General features: G+C 40.2%; 1 protein-coding gene across 4 annotated transcripts in view; it reads left to right on the top strand.

Annotated features, from left to right (window-relative positions):
• LOC108794659 (fibroblast growth factor 12) overlaps positions 1–17,354 on the top strand; it is a 421,105-nt gene that overhangs the window by 402,684 nt on the left and 1,067 nt on the right. The window lies entirely within an intron of this gene.

Raw genomic sequence — 17,354 nt, 5'->3', positions numbered from 1 at the left:
ACTTTTTATTGTACAAATGTTTTATGTCTCCTGCTATAGAGAGGAAGATTTTAATGACTGATATATTTGTCATTTAAAATGTATATTGTAGCTACTTATAACTTTACACCATGAGGGATGCCTCTACAGCACCCCTTCATTTCTACTGAACCGAAGGGGTCCTGGGGCCGAAGCTAGCCAAAGGATCGGCCGAAGCTACGGCCAGATCCTTCGGCAGCTTCGTGAATAGACCCCATCGTGTTTCTCTGGATTATTTATGGCACTTACATGGCTGCCGCATCTGAGGGGGCAAAGTACAGTGGCTAGGTTGGTTAACTATTAGTGTGTCTGTATTCCACCACTCCTGCCCCAGTAGGAGTGACAGATATTTTTTACTTGAGGGCGAAAGAGTAACTAACTCTTTCTTCACAGATCTTCCCTCTAGTCTCTCTGGGCAGTTCTTAGGCTTTATTTGTATTTGTTTGGTTTGTTATATTTAAATGAAGGAAACATTGATCTGGGATGTATAAAGCGACACTCAACTCAGCAGTTTAACCTTAAAAATGCATTCAAGTAACTATTAACAATTTTGTCAGTGCCCTAGAAACATGTAACTTATTTGTGTATCACTCAGCTGTAAGCCCTCAAATCATCTCTGAATTCATGCTGACACTGCCCTTCCTTCTGGAAGGTGGCTACTTTTGTACTACAATCTCAGGTTTAGTGTACTGATTTGCATCGAAAATTGTAGTCCATCATGGAAGTGAGCTTGGAGTGGTGGCTACTTTACAACACACAGGGACCATGGGGAACAAAAGTAGCCACCCTCCAGAAGGAAGGACAGTGTCAGCACCATTCCAGAGATGATCTGAGGATCTACAGCCCGGTGATACACAAATAAGATACATTTTTGTTAATAGTTAAGGTACTTGAATGCATTTTTAAGATTTATCTTCCGAGTTTTGTGTCACTTTAAATGTGCATGTGTTTACATGCCCTTTACACACTTTTAGCTGCATGAATGATTGCGGGAAGCAATATTTCTCCTTTATGTAAATGCAACTACACCGAATGCACCTACAGTGTGAAGGTGCATTCGGTGTAGTTGCATTTACATAAAGGAGAAATGTCTAGGTGTGTATTCAGCCATAGAAAATTATTACATTTTCCAGATACATTTAGAAATAGCTCCAAAAGCATATGGTCGCGTGTTTTAACGCTCATGTACATGAGTCCTTACTCAATCCTCACACGTGTGCTTTTGACAGTACACTCCTTGCAATGCTCTCAGAGTGACTAGAATAGAGTGCCACCTCTACTACTCCCACTATCAAATAATAAGGATGGGTGATACAATATTGGATGCATTACCAAGAAACTATCCTCATAGTCATCTCTGCAGCAGTACAACTCACTTGGCTGATGGAACTTTGGCACTTTATGACTTCTAGTTCTCCCAACACTGACTACAATACACTGAAAATTCCTTATATCTCATTACAGGCTCACATTATTAATGATAACACTTTATATAGATCACTTTGCTTTCTTCACCACATTTGACATATAGTAATTATCTCTAAAAAACAAAAACAACAAAAAATATGAACAGAAAGGACACTGCAAGTGACAAATTTGTTGCCATCAGTTTTGACAACCTTTGACCAGCTGGGTCTCTTGTCATAGACAGCTACAATCACTAGTTCTAACAAGATGAATATTGCATCAAAAATATTCAGTCCCTATTCTTGATGTGCTGGTTCACAAATAATCACTGATGGGCTACTGACACCTATTATTTCTGCAGTTCTGCTACAGGAGTTAACCAATGGTGGCCAAGACTTTTAAACTAAATTGTAAAAAAGTTTTTGTACTGCTTCTCCTTGTCTACTGTGTTCAATAATCTTCCTATCTTGTTTTATATTAAACTTTAATAATTTTGTTTGAGAAGGTACTGGCACATTATGTGACATGTTACAACCCCAATGCCAAAAAGTTGGGACGTTGTGTAAAATCTATATAAAAACAGAATGCAATGATTTGCAAGTCATGCAAACCCATATTTTATTCACAATAGAAAATAGAAAACATATCAATTTTAATTTTAAAAAAAATGATGGCAGCAACACATCTCAAAAAAGTTGGGACAAGTCAACAAAAAGTAGTACTAACAAGGAAGATCTGGAAGAACATTTTGCAACTCATTTGGTTAATTGGCAACAGGTCAGTAACATGATTGGGTATAAAAAGACCATCATAGAGAGTCAGAGTGTATCAGAAGTAAAGATGGGAAGAGGTTCACCAATCTATGATGAGCTGCATCTAAAAATTGTCAAAATATTTCAGGATAATGTTTCTCAATGTAGAATTGCAAAGACTTTAAATATATCAACATCTACAGTATATAATATCAAAAGATTCTGAACCTGGAAAAATCTCTGTACACAAGCGACAAGGCCGAAATCCTATATTAGATGCCCATGGTCTTCGGGCCCTCAGGCGGCACTGCATTACAAACAGGCATGATTCTGTGATGGACATCACTGCATGGGCTCAGGAATACTTCCAAAAATCTGTGAACACAGTTCACCGTGCCATCCAAAAATGCAAGTTAAAGCTCTATAATGCAAACAGGAAGCTATATTTCTCATGATCCAGAAACACAGCAGCCTCTCTGGCCAAAGCTCATTTAAAATGGTCTGTCACAAAGTGGTAAACTGTTCTCTGGTCAGACAAATCAAAATGTAACATTCCTTTGGGCAACTATGGGCGCCACATCCTCTGGACTAAAGAGGAGAGGGGCCTTCTGGCTTGTTGTCAGCGCTCAGTTCAAAAGCATGCATCTCTGATGGTATGGGGGTGCATTAGTGCTCATAGAATGGGCAGCTTGCACATCTGGAAAGGCACTATCAATGCTGAAAGATATATCCAGGTTTTAGAGCAGCATATGCTCTCATCCAGATGACGTCTTTTTCAGCGAAAGCCTTGCATATTTCAGCAGGACAATGTTAAACCGCATACTGCATCTATGACAACAGCATGGTTTCATAGTAGAAGAGTTGGGGTGCTTAACTGGACTGCCTGCAGTCCACACCTTTCACCAATTGAAAATATTTGGCACATCTTGAAACAGAAAATACGGCAAAGAAGACCCAGGACTCTGGAGCAGTTAGAATCATATATCAGGCAAGGATGGGACAGCATCTGGGGAGTCTCTCCCCAAACTCCAACACCTGGTGTCCTCAGTTTCCAGACTTTTACAGAGTGTTGTTAAAAGAAGAGGGGAGGCTACACCGTGGTAAACATGACCCTGTTCCAACTTGTTTGAGAGTGTTGCTGTTGTCAATTTCAACACTATCTTATTCTTTTGTTAAAACTGTAAATGCTCTCTCTTTAAACATTTGATATGTTTTCTATTTTCTATTGTGAATAAAATATGGGTTTATGAGATTTGCAAACCATTGCATTCTGTTTTTATGTAGATTTGACACAGTGTTCCGACTTTTTGGAAATTGGGGTTAGAGGTCTTTTTATGTGTAACACATACATGCATATATACACTCACAGCTGGGATGAGGAGGAGTAATTTGAACAGACTGGTATTAAACATGCATGTATATGATACTGTCTGTAAAGAAAAAGATAAAACTTGTGTGAGAGTTATGCACACCATCATGCTTGTTAATACTTATCACATCCTCATAGACAGCACAGTAAGGCCAGAACGCCAGCTCAGTATTCAGTGTAATTGCTTTTTTTAAAGCTCCTTGGTATCAAACAGCATGTAATGTAAAGAAGCAAATGTATTCATTGAATTTACCTGTGCAACAGCCCATGTGTCCTGCACCTTCATCCTGTTTTATGTGAAAGGAAGATAGTGGGGAAACCCTACCTTCTTTGTTACAGTGTAATTATTCATCCTGAGTGCTATACATTTTCTTGTATAAACCATTACACTTTTTCATGTCTGCCCTATCTTTCCTGTGCAGTAAGTCCTTACTTTTTACTTATTAACTTTCCTGTGATGTATGGCTACGTGAGGAAGTCTCTTGGGGCTCTGTATAAGACATTGTTCTCTTGTTGCATGTATTTTGGGGTAAAGCACTTTTAACTTAACATTTAAACAGTCTATTTTACCTCTCAGCCATGCAGGGAAACATACCGTATATACTCGAGTATAAGCCGTCCCGAATATAGCCGAGGAGATCTCATCCCACCCAGAGCTCTACGAAATCTCCAGAGCTCCAGATCCCAGCTGCAAATAGGAAAACCTGGAATAACCTGAAAAGCCAGGTTCTTCCTAATAACCTGCTTTACTTTCTGGACCCTCTCAGCCCCTTTGGCTGAGAGTCCTGGGTGCCAAGGTCGCCATCCTCCACCGTGGCATTGGCTTACACTGCCACAATATATAATTGCTTAATGAATCTCTCTCTAACCCCCCGCCCTCACTCACTGTGTCCGTGTGCCGGTTGACAGTCTTTTAGCTTCGCTCGGTAGCTTTCCACAGCTTCAAGACACTCACGCTTGCTCACCCCTCGTGAGCCCTCACTCTGCTCTCTCTTAGCAGTCTGTCCGACAGGTCCCTGGGGTCACCGACCTTCCTGACCTCTCCCAGCCACCCTTGGCTGTTCCGTGTGCGTCTAGCATGCACCCGAGGTGGTCTGTGTCTGTGTGCTCCCTGCACCCACACAACTCCAACACTCCCCTGAGCACTGGGCTGGCTTCCTGATAAGGCTGCTCTCAGCCACCTGATTAGCCCAGGCCTGGTCATTGGCAACACCTGGCCCCAGGACAGGAGATCTCATCCCACCCAGAGCTCTACGAAATATCCAGAGCTCCAGATCCCAGCTGCAAATAGGAAAACCTGGAATAACCTGAAAAGCCAGGTTCTTCCTAATAACCTGCTTTACTTTCTGGACCCTCTCAGCCCCTTTGGCTGAGAGTCCTGGGTGCCAAGGTCGCCATCCTCCACCGTGGCATTGGCTTACACTGCCACAATATATAATTGCTTAATGAATCTCTCTCTAACCCCCCGCCCTCACTCACTGTGTCCGTGTGCCGGTGATCGATCATCACATCACGGAGAGAGCAGGGACGAGTCAGCGGTGCGCTGGTCCAGTGGGAGGAGCTCCAGGTGGGGTCCTAATTTAGCTGGCTCAGAGGTGCCTGCCCGCTAAATTACAACCCCACCTGGAGCTCCGCACACCGGAGCAGCAGTGACGCGACGCTCTGCGAGGTAGGTAAGAAGACGCGCTGGCGCTGACTCGAGTATAAGCCGAGGGGGGCACTTTTCACCCAAAAAAATGGGCTGAAAATCTCGGCTTATACTCGAGTATATACGGTACATTTAATTCACAGCTCACAATTTATGCTGTGCCCTGCATTGAAAACTGGTGTCAGCCATGGTCCTCGCCAGTTACTTACTGGCTTTACCTTAATAATAAGTATAGAATAGGCAGGGTGACATTGATGCTGTGTATAAAAGAATAGGTTTTTAAATCTGGGATCTGATAATCATCTGCTTTTTCGTTTTTTATTTTTTTTTTAGCTAGAGTACATTATCCTGCATAAGTATTTGCCCCATGTGGATTTTTCCACATTTTTTTGTTTTATATTCTGAAATAGAACTGGATTTAGTTGGGATATTTACCACTTGAATTATACAATATACTCTACATTTTGAAGGTAGAAAATTGTATAAGACACAAAAGTTGGAGTGTGTCTATTTACTCTTTTGGATAGAGTACCATTAGGTAAATCTCTTTACCTTTTTTGTTGCTGTGTTCCTTTGGGGAGATTTCCCATAACTTCCTGTCCCATGAACATAAATAAATTAAACAAGATGTAAAAGCTAAGTGAAATCCCCTCTACTACATTACTGCAACACATATCAAAGAATAAAAATGAAATACTAATTTCTGATTCAAATTCAATTTTTGGACAGATGGCCTCACAATCTTGTCCAGCACACTTTGATATGATGCAGAATGTATTTTTCAAAAACTGAGCTCATGATATTTCCTCCCGCCCGTACACCTTCCCCTAACTTTTCCCTTGAGATCGATAACACAACTATACAACCCTCCCCCCATGCCAAGGTGCTAGGTGTCATCCTTGACTCAGACCTCACCTTTCTTCCCCACATCCAATCACTATCCAAATCACCTTCGCAACATCTCCAAAATAGGCCCTTCCTCACCAATGAAACCGCAATATTACTCATTCACTCACTTGTTATCTCCCGTCTTGACTATTGCAACTCCCTCTTCATTGGCCTACCACTACACAGGTTATCCCCCCTTTAGTCTATCATGAATGCTGCTGCTAGACTTATCCACCTATCCAACCGCTCAGTGTCTGCAACCCCCCTCTGCCGATACCTGCACTGGCTTCCAATAGCCCAAAGGATACATTCAAAATATTATTAATGGCAGGGCCCTCCTTACCATCTTGTCTTGAATTGTATTGTGATTGTAATGCCTTCCTTATATTGTAAAGCGCTGCACAAACTGTTGACAATATATAAATCCTGTATAATAATAATAGTTTAATGTATCTGTTTTTAAATCATGACATGGTAAAATACAAAATCTACCCTTCAAATTGGAACTGAGCAAAAGCATGTTGGCTTGAAAGGATTACTTGCAAGGTTTTTAAAAACACAAAAGAATTTCACTTGAAACCATAAGCGGTGCTATCCACTGCTTTCAGTGGGATGCTGAGCTCAGTTTGATACAGCAACCACATAATTTAGAGCACTTAAAACTATGTGTTTGAAAAAACAAAATCTATAAATAGAACAATTAAGGCAGCATGATGTCCTCTTTCTTTTAAGAAGTGAGGTAATTGCTGAATGAAAGATTCAAACAACTGGTCCAATTGAATATACCAAAGTTCATATTAATTATGCAAAAGTTCTGGCAGGAAGGTGGGCTGTCATATTTCATTTTTTATTTTTAGTTTTATTTTTATTTTGTTGCAGGAAGTGTAGGAAGGAAGTTATGGTGATGTCTACCTAGTAGCCCAGGAACCAAAAGCTTTGTTATCTGTGTTATTTTCAGGGGGTAATTGGGAAAATTGATGGGTTCCAAAAGATTGAATTAATATTGATGTACCATCTCACCACCAATTTCAGGAAGGTTGGAGAAGAGAACAGTTTCTCCCCTTCCACATTACTACAATGTACCAGTGGCATCTATGGTACTGCTAGTGTTGTCTAACTTAACCAGCATATAAATCCATCGTATTAGGAAAAAGTTCTTGATCAGTTGGGTTAGTATTTTTATGACCACATTTGTCTTCAGCTTTAAAGGAAAACTGTCATGAGACAAATCTAAAGGTCAAAGTCAAAGTGCAACAGGTTGCAAAACTAAGCCCCAACATATATACAAGGACAATCAATGGAGTGCTGCACACACTGTAGAATTCAGTCACTTTTCAGAAGGCAGTAAGTTACATGGTATTTGAGGTTGAATAATGGCACTGGTCCATGAGGTCTGCTTATAACTAGAAGGGCGAACCTCCATTTATAAGTCAGGAATCAGAAATATACAAAAGTGACTATATATTAAATAGTGTAAAAAACATGAGCAAAAAAACTGCCAACAGCTACTGACAAAGAGCATGCTCACGAATGAACAAATAGGATATGATTACAGCCGAGACAATGCTCAGTGTCCTAGCACTCTTGGGTTGGATTTTTTTTACCATATACAAACAATTGTGACAATCTACAAACACATACTTATAACTAATTACCGGCTTTGTATTCTTTGCACTCCTTATTTCTCTTTTCTTCCTCAGTCTTCTGACAGTGGCCATTTTAACTTAGGGCAGGTTACTAGATCTCCCTTTTACTTCCTGGAACTCTGGCACATGTGACCATGCACATCATCTCAGGGTAGGAAAAAGGCTTCCCCTGAGATCTTATGAGATTACAGATGAGATTTCCCAGCAATGCTCTGCTGAGGTAACCTTCCCAGGATGCAGCGCTGGGGCACATTACATCATTTGTGCCAAAATGGACCAGGAAGTGGATAAAATCTATTTGTAAGTAAATGTAAATATGCTTGTTTAACTAATGAATGTAAGATGACTTCCTATCAGCATGCAGAGCTGTATGCTGATGTGATTTTTAGTGAAAGGGGGTAATGGTCCACTTAAGGAAAATATATGTGCATTATTTATGCTTGCAGGAATTTCTGATTTACATTTTTTCATGATTTCACTTGGAATAAAAAAATGGGATAGATTACAGCCTTACACAAACGGTACGGAGGGTTGTGTGACCCACCCATGGGTTCTTATTATTTTTTACGGGCATTTATATAGCGCCATCAATTACTTTACATACTATTCAATCACATAATTCCCTGCCTTCAAGAGTTTTCTAGGTCCCTATTTCACATGCACACACATACTAGGGCTAATTGAGACAGGAACTTATTAACCGACAAGAATGTGTTTGGGGGGGGTTGGGGGAATCCAGAGTACCTAGAGGAAACTCAACAAAAAACAGGTAGAACATGCAAACTCCATAGAGAGCACCCTGGCTTTGAATAGAGGACGTCAGTGCTGCAGAGGGAGAAGTGCTAACCAGTCATTAAGTTCATTGTATGTTTAGATTGTTGATTCTCTGTGGCTTCTGGTGCTCTGCATAGATTCCTGCTGTGGAGACACTTAACAATTTCAGACTGTTTCTAAGTTACCAGAATCACTCCTGCCATGAGCTCTCTGGATTTGCCCTTGTTGTTATGATGCCTCTGGTGGCTTATTGTGACAATGTTCTGCAAACATTCCAAACATCCCTGTCAGAATATGTCCTCACTTTTCTACAGTTAAAGCAAAACAGTTTGCTCAAGGACCTCATTCTGTGCTTGAATATTTAAAGTGACACTAAACTCAGGAGCTAAACCTTAAAGTGACATTAAACCCTCAGATTTATTCACATAAACCAATGTGTGGCTTACTGTAATCCATGGTAGTTTCCCTTCTCTTTGCTGCTCTTCCTTTTACATCTGTATCTCTTCTCATGCTGGGCAGAACTTCTGTTTTGCAGCAGACTGCCTTGTCTCTGAAATGGATACATGGTGTCTGTGTGTAGGTTCACAACCTAAGCCAGTACTACTCCTTTTAAATCTGTATCTCTTCTCATGCTGGGGGAGAACTTCCCTTTGCAGCTGAGTGCCTCTTCCTGTAGTGCTGGCTCAGGTTGTGAACCTACATACAGACACCATGTATCCATTTCAGAGACAAGGCAGTCTGCTGCAAAACAGAAGTTCTGCCCAGCATGAGAAGAGATACAGATTTAAAAGGAAGAGCAGCAAAGAGAAGGGAAACAACCATGGATTACAGTAAGGTACACATTACAGTATTGTTTTATGTTAAGAAATCTGAAAGTTTAATGTCACTTTAAAGGCTAAATGCACATCTAGGCATTTACATTGCTTTTTTTGTGTGTTTTCGACACGTTTTTGTTTTTTAAAACACACATTTCTCCCTGCATAGAGAGGTCTATGGGTCCAAAACCACACGGCATCCGCATTAAAATAGCTCCTGCATCTTTTCGCACAGCAGGTGTTTTACTACGCACAATGCAACACTAAGTTATGAACAGTCACCATTGACTTTATTAAGAAAAATTTATCTTTTTTGTGTATCACTTGGCTGTAGATCCTGAAATCATCTGTGAATTGGTGCTGACACTGTCCTTCCTTCTGGAGGGTGGCTACTTTTGTTCCCCATGGTCCCTGTGTGTGTTGTAAAGTAGACACCGCTCCAAGCTCACTCCTGTGATGGACTACACTCTCAGGTCTAGTTTACTAATTTGCATTGAAATTGTAGATCCATCACGGTAGTGAGCTTGGAGCGGTGGCTACTTTACAACACACACACAGGGACCATGGGGAACAAAAGTCGCCACCCTCCAGAAAGAAGGACATTGTCAACACCAATTCAGAGATGATTTGAGGATCTACAGCTGAGTGATACACAAATGAAATACATTTGTGTTAATAGTGAAGGTACTTGAATGCATTTTTAATAGGGCTGTGGAAATTAACGATTAATTCCTCGATTAATCGTTAATTCTTTTGATCGATTAAAATGTTTTTGATTGGTACTCACCTCTCCACCGGCTTCCAGGTCTTCCGGGAGTTCCGTCGGAGATCCGGTGACGTCACGGACATCGACATCACCTTCGCTTCCCCAAGTGGCTCGGTCACATAACAAAGGAAAGGGGGGAGGAGTCCGGTGATGTCGATGTCCGTGACGGCTAACGAAGGGAAGGGGGGAGGAGTCCGGTGACGTCGATGTTCGTGACGTCACCGGACTCCTCCCCCTTCGTTAGCCGACTATAGACTAACGAGGGAGAGGAGGAAATCCAGCAGCAGGTCTTATTGGCTGAAGAGGCATATATTCACAATCCCAGCCCCACCACACAGTCTGCTTGGGGGCCTATTGTGCAGACAGAGAACTTCAGTGTGGGATGTAAACAAACACATTGTTCCATAACATGGAGTAATGAAGCTTTGACTAATTTATACCAGCTTGCCATCTTCCAGGCATAAACAAGGCTTCTATTGATATTATAGACTTTCCTTACAGAGATGGAAGTTTTGAAATCTTTTCAATAGCCCCGAGTGGAATTCAAGCTTAATAAGTCTTTCTTTTATTATCAATACCTGCAGATTTTTACCTTTTTTTAAATTTCTTTGTGTGGCCCTGTCCCCATTACCATTGTTGCTTAGACAAGAATTATGTATGTGCGTTATAATTAATCGAAATTAATCGATTTTAAAAAATGTCCATTAATCGAACAGGAAAATTATCAGTAACAGCCCTAATTTTTAAGATTTACCCCTGAGTTTAGTGTCACCTTAAGGAGCAGCAATACACTGATGTGGTTATTCCTGTGCTCTCTCCTCTTCCCAAACCGCTTTCCGTGTACAATGCAAATGATGAAAGCTTAATTGGCTTACAGCACTGGCCTAACCTCTCCCAGTCTGGATCCTGCTGTGCTGGAGATTACAGGAGAGTAATAAATAGATACCATTTCAAAAAAACAATTCTGAAATTACTGCATTACTGAGATAAATCAAATGATTTAATATATTATATATCTGCCTACACTTCTCCTTACACTAGAGTATCTCTTGTCAAACTTATTTATTTTTAATTCTTTTATGCAGAGGTTTTTTTATTTTGCTATGTGCCGGATATGGAGATTCTTCCCCACTATTTTTACTGGTAACCTTTGTTACCAGGAAAAAAAGTAATGTGAAATGCAAAATGCTATGGCTGTGAACAAGACAGGAGATGCGGGGAAATGTTCCTACAGGAACAATTAATTACTTATTATATTATGTAACTATTGCCTGGGCCCATTGATTTTTCCCACATCACCATATTCCCCACCTAGACAAAAACGAGCAGCTAACCCTGGTTAGCCCCACTGCAAGGTTTCATAAAATGTTTCCCTGGAGTTCTTCTTTAAAAGCAGAAAACTGTAGGGCTACTTGCACTGACTGATGTATTCATTTAGACATGTTTCTCTATAGAAATGTAGCACTACCCACCTATATAGCTCACCTGTTAATCAGCCTGGATGTATGCCTAAACAAAACTGCCAATAGCAGAGCCCTCTCTCTTACATACACTTGTCAGAAGAGCCATATCTGGGCTGCTAGTGTTGGCATCCTTCTAAATGCTAGCTTTCTGGTTGTGCCTGCTTCATTATTTTTGGAAAACAGTCTCAGAACATGATGGCAGCAAATTAAAATTAGAAAAACCTGACTTCCCTATCCCTATGCTTCTTGCAATCAGTGCCTTTCAAAGTACCGACATCAAAGCATTTACATGACAGCCAGGGAACTGGCATTTTTAGAAGTAGGACCCCAATTGCAGCCTACACTTTAACTATTCTTCATCAAATGCTCAAATATAAAGGCTTTTTCTGAGTGCCTCTTCCCTTCACTTCCTGTGCCAGAAGAGACACAACTAACAATAACAATTATAAAAAAAAATAATAATAGTAAAGTACAATAAACAACAAGGATAATAATAATAAGCAATGGGAAGTCGGGAGTACTAATTAAAAAGTATCTAATGCAATGGGGGTGGTACAGCCAGGTCTGGGAGGAGAGTAAGCTGCTGATCTGCCAGCAATTCAGTGTGCTCACAAGCACCTGTTTGAGCTGACTTCACAGTGCCTGCTCTGCACTGAAATCCCAAGCAGTGTTGCTGACCTAGCCCAACCCGGCTTCTGCTGGATTTCCAAACATATCCCCCGCCTCAGTAACAACAGTGTGTGCTGTCTGCAGCAGGAGGGAACTGTGCAGGGATTACAACGCTGTTTAGGATTTAAGTACAGCAGAGGCAGTATTGTCAGCTCACTATAGGAAATTGTGAGCTCTTTGGATTTCTGATGGAATCATCAAGTATTTTTATGTACTTGCAGCATATGTAAAGTAAATCCTCACCACAGGGTCACTTGCAAATAACACTGTGCCTATAAAAGAACAGGCTTTATAGCTCCGAGTTGTGGCTACTTTACAACACACACAAGGTCAATGGGAAACAAAAGTAGCCACTCTCCAGAAGGAAGGACAGTGTCAGTACCAATTCAGAGATGATTGGAGGATCTACAGCTGAGTAATACAAACAAGCTACATTTTTGTTAATAGTTAAGTTACTTAAATTGATTTTTTAGGTTTAATTCCTGGGTTTAGCGTCACTTTAAGTGCTCTAAGGCCTGCCACAGGTATTCCACATTTCTGGATGTGTTAACACCTGCTCCTCTCACCATATGTAGTGGTTTTTCCCACTGGCTTGTATGTCACTAATAAGCCCATGAGAGGAGTGATTGTGTGCGGCAGGGGTAGCAGTTATTTGACCCATCGAACAGGTTAAATACCTGCAGTGAAGGGCCTGCATTTCAAGACATGGGCCACCAGAAAGGTAAGTATAGTGCCTCTTCGTTTACATGCCAGGCATTTTTTGCAAGGGACCCTGTGTTGACAGGGTAATTTTAAAGAGACAACACACGGGGAAATATGCATGTATTGCAAAGATGCACTGATTATATATGAGGCTGATATAGAATGATACATTTTAAAACATCTAAAATGAATATCTCATATCAATGAGCTTTCCAAATCCAACTCCATAGGCTACTTACAGGGTTAATTGGAGAAATCCAAAAACTGGACTCAACAGTGGTTATCAGTTTAATATCACTAGCTTTTTATTTGATTGGGTGTACAGTAATCACATTTCAACGTTGTGAAGAACAAAAAATCCCCAGGTAAACTAGAAAACATTTTTATAGATTCTTACTGTCTCCTTTTCTTATGATATTGATTTAGGCCTTGTCATGCATTTCTCAAACTGAATGCTAAGTGGAGAAATCTGCCTTCATTATAACCTTATGACCAGTCTCTGGGTTGTAAAAAAAACTAATCATTTTTACATTCCTTTAAATGTATCTAACCAAAATAAAACTCCTGTCTCACAATACTTGTAATTGGTGTAGCTAAATGCATATGAAACAGCACACGCATGCATGATGAGCTCTGTGCTTTTCTAGTCAATAACGTTGAAGCTGCAGAGAAACTAGTACCATTGACTACAATTGCACAGATCTCACCATGTATTGTCTCTCCACTTTCACATGCATGATGAGCTCTGTGCTATTATAGTCAATAACTCTGAAACTGCAAAGAAACTAGTACTATTGACTACAATTGCACAGATCTCCCCATGCATTGTCTGTACACTTTCACAGGCATTTTACTGTCCTAAAACAAATGTAAGTGGGGCCTTTAAGCAATGACACTTGAACTGCTGGAAGACTTTTCAGATATTTAAAGAAGAACTCGGGGCATAATTATTCCTAACCCTTACAGTGGGGCTACCCCAACACTGCAAGGGTTAAGTGCACATGTTCATCTAGGGACAATAATAACAAATATATAATCATCTAAACCTCGCAGCCAGCTCGCTGTTAGACAGGTTCTTGCTGCCTCACTCACCCCCCTCTCCAGCAGTCTAAGGTCCTGTGAGTCATCATATCCACTACAGCGTATAGGATGTGAGGATGCCGAAGAAGATTCCATTGCTGGTGCAGAAGAGGAGACAGGCTGCAGGGACTGGAGTTGCAGCCTGTCAGTTACGAGGTTCAGGTGAGTATAGCTTTTTTTAATATTTGTCCCTAGACGAAAATGAGCACTTAACTCTTGCAGTGCGGGGTAGCCCCACTGCAAGGGTTAAGAATAATTATGCCTGGAGCATAAATCTAAGCATAATTTTTGTGAAGTTTTGAAACCTTTAAAGGAAAGGTGTCCCCTCCCCCTTCATTGCAAGCCTTGTAATAAAATGCTTATCTTCAGCCTTTTTGAGACCTGCACTGTATGGTCTTGCACAGGCTATGCACGAAAGAAGTCTTGGCTGGGCCCTGCGCACAGTGCACATATAAATTGTGCACTCATTCATTCATATGGCAGGTTTGTACACATAGGGGACACAGCCATCCAGAGAAGTATGAACCAGTCCCAGAAATGAATTAGGCTTTGTGTAGTAGATTCAGGGCCCAGCAAGGATTTTTTTAGTGCAAATACTGTGCCACAATGGCATGGCCACAAAGGAGCTATGATATTAGGTAGTGGTGTTGAGATTTTGTATTTTATGATGCAAGTTGCACTGAGGGCAACTTCACTAAAAGTAAAGTTGTCATTTAACTGTCCTTAATCCCCGCAAATGAAAGCTGGGCTCCGCCCAGTTGTAATGACAGATCAGCGTCCCCAAATGACCTGGGTGCACTGATCTGTCATTAAACAATAACAACTGGCTGGAGCAGCTGGCCAATAGGAAACAGTTGGGCAGAGCTAGCTGTCACTGCTAGCTCCGCCCCAATTTTTTTATTTTGTTTTGTTTTTCTTTTTCTTTAAAAAAAATCTTTATTTTTTCATTTTAGTATTATTTTACATTTTAAAAAATATTTTTGAACCTTTTTTTCCCCAACTTTTTTCACTATTTTCTATTCTGCTTGGTACCACGGAGGTACCGAGTAGAGTAACCGCTCGGCTGCATTCGGCTATCCACTCACTCACGGCCCCTATGTGAAAAGGGGCGAATGGCAGCGGGTGAGCTGCCTGAGCTTTTGGCTCAGCCGATCCAGATGTTGGATGAGCTGAGTCGAAGTCCTTCTGCACTTCGGCTGACTGAAGGCAGCCGATGTACGGCTGATTTCAGCCGATGTATGGTTGAAATCAGCCGTACAAGCCAGAAGTGAATAGCCGAACATAGTTCAACACACTTCCGTTCGGCAGGAATATTCACTTTGTGAATAACCCCTTGAGTTTGTATGGGACCTTGAGCTATGTGCAAATTTCTGGGAAAAGCATTGAACAGCAAAAATTAGATTCCTGGGGGTGTTCCGTACACAAACATAATGGCCCCAGTTTACCATAGTTGCAAGGAAGCAACATTTGAATTTTATGCCATTGTTTTTGGAAAATCATAAATGAGCTAAGATTGAAATGGAAAAAGTTAGTTTGATAATATCAAATATAAAAGTCAAAATGTAGCAGTTCTCTTACAGTATGTCAATCTTTAGCAAAAGTAGAGTTTTCCTTCAGCCACATTTGCTGCTCGTTTAACATTTGTGTTTTGAGTACCTGTAATAAATGCTGATCATACATTGTTGTGCAGTGTGATGTAATGGTCAATTATGTGATTTAACATGTTTTTTTTTTGCACAGGTATAAAATTTCACATGATATCATCTTATTTTTGTGCACACAATTTAAGGTATATAGGCTTGAAAAAGACACACAAATTGACTTCTAGTTCTTTTTAAAAATGACATTTGTCCTTAAGGCAGATTATGGGTTTTTGTCAGGCAACTGACATCCTGAAAAGATTAGTAGGCCATATTACTAACTCCCAGAATATGATTTTCCTTATCTTTTAATATCCTGCAAATCAATTCAAAAAACATATACTGTGACAGGCTTGTTTTCCTATATCTAGGTTAGAAACATGAAAAAAAAACATTGATCCTTGAATGCAGCATCTTCATGAAAATCTGCAGGTGCCAAAGTAGGGCAAAAGCAGCAATGTTTACTGTGATCAGAATAGCGATAGGTGTAATTAAATATTTCATGTTAAAGAATTACGGACTTTTAAAGGGTCAGTCGACCCAAAAGTGTTATTTTAGTTTTAAGTGGAGCCTGCTGGGCTGAGTCAACCCCTGGCTTTCTATGTATGTTGAATACTCCAGCAATGAGACCTCCCTGTCCTTTTATATTTTGATAGTTCATCAAGTTAGTTCATTACTTTCATCATAATATAAAATTAAGAGAAATCCAAAAAGAAGAATGGGACACATAATAATTGCCACAGCAGCTGTGCAGATCGTCTCAGGAAATAAAGTTTAAACATGTCACTAATCGTCCGGTGGGTTTTATGCTTTAGCATCTAGCAAAAGATAAAATAAATCAGTTTTGCATGGAATTAAATTGCTTTATTTGATTTTGAACATTTTGTATTAACATTTTACATAGTTAGGACTTTTTGTATGGGCTGCACCCTTTTCCCCTCACCCTCTACATTGCCAGCCTACAATCACAAAATGAAATGTTGCATGATCTGTCACTGGCAGCATGTTGTCTGTTTTTTTTTTTTAAAACAGTAAGACCCACTTAATGTGTAGGTCAACTTTTTCAGTCAATTTCTAGAGACTATATGAGACTATATATATATACCCCCCACTATATGTTTATGTGTCCCATTCACACCACCCAAGCCTTGAGATCTTTAAACCTGTGTTAGGACAGACAGTGTTCAAACCTAGTTTTCAACCGATAATGGGTTGTGCTGTGTTATGCTATGTGAATAGAAACTTGAAACAAACAAAAAAAATAGGTGCAATCCTAATTTGGCTGCAAAAGTGGAAATACACTATACAGGTAAACATTGCTATAATAACTCTAAAAATATAATTTACAAGATCTCTGCTTTCATTTCATAATGTGTGTTTTAGTGCTAGCGTAGATGAGTGTTTTAGATGCATTGCCCTTCAAATACGTTGCTGGATTTAACCATATTTGACTAGAAGCAGTCATGCAAGGTAAAAAACACACTTTGTAAATGTTATCCTCCTAATCTGCTGCTAAGGCAATAGCCTAGAGGAGCCTTGTGATAAATATGGCCCTGACTGAAACTGTATGTAACCGCTTTTATTGTACAAGGAAATGCTTTCTATCAACTTTACAAACCTTGTTTACTCAGCAACTGTTACAAACTATTCAAGAGGTTTTCACTTCCTTTTCTTTAGGTAGTTTTAGCATTTTGTAATTTTTCTTGCATGTATGCCT

Source organism: Nanorana parkeri, unplaced genomic scaffold (assembly GCF_000935625.1).
Source record: "Nanorana parkeri isolate BGI_ZX_2015 unplaced genomic scaffold, ASM93562v1 scaffold882, whole genome shotgun sequence".
Taxonomy (NCBI): Eukaryota; Metazoa; Chordata; class Amphibia; order Anura; family Dicroglossidae; genus Nanorana; species Nanorana parkeri.
The sequence above is the reverse complement of the archived record's forward strand: the minus strand, read 5'-3'. Positions and strand labels throughout refer to the sequence as shown.